The sequence below is a fragment of the Microtus ochrogaster genome, chromosome 10 (assembly GCF_000317375.1).
Source record: "Microtus ochrogaster isolate Prairie Vole_2 chromosome 10, MicOch1.0, whole genome shotgun sequence".
Classification (NCBI taxonomy): domain Eukaryota; kingdom Metazoa; phylum Chordata; class Mammalia; order Rodentia; family Cricetidae; genus Microtus; species Microtus ochrogaster.
The window spans coordinates 80,252,501-80,253,024 of NC_022016.1; positions in this window are offsets into that span (position 1 = coordinate 80,252,501).

Sequence of the window (524 nt, forward strand, 5' to 3'; positions counted from 1 at the left end):
CCCCTGCCTGTGCTGGCACAGGAGGTCAGGGTCCCCCTCTGCTGTGCTGGCACGGGAGGTCAGGGCCCCTGCCTGTACTGGCACAGGAGGTCAGGGCCCCCGCCTGTGGTAACACGGAGGTCAGGACCCCTGCCTGTGGTAACACGGGAGGTCAGGGTCCCCCTCTGCTGTGCTGACACGGGAGGTCAGAGCCCCCGCCTATGGTAACACGGGAGGTCAGAGCCCCCGCCTATGGTAACACGGGAGGTCAGAGCCCCCGCCTGTGGTAACACGGGAGGTCAGGGTCTTCTAGCAGAGAGCACAAGGGTCATGATGTTCGCCTGCTACCTGAAGGACTTCCCCAGAGGGTGTAACTCTCTGGAGCCTGGCAGCTGGAAGCAGACCCACTCCTGAGTAAGGCACTATCTCCCTCTCACCCGCCAGCCCTCAGGGCAGACCTGGAAGGAGCTCTCCTTGAACTGCAGCAGGTCGGGGCGGTCACTGTGTAGGTGGTAGGTCCTCCGAGAAGGATAGGGGTTGGTGTA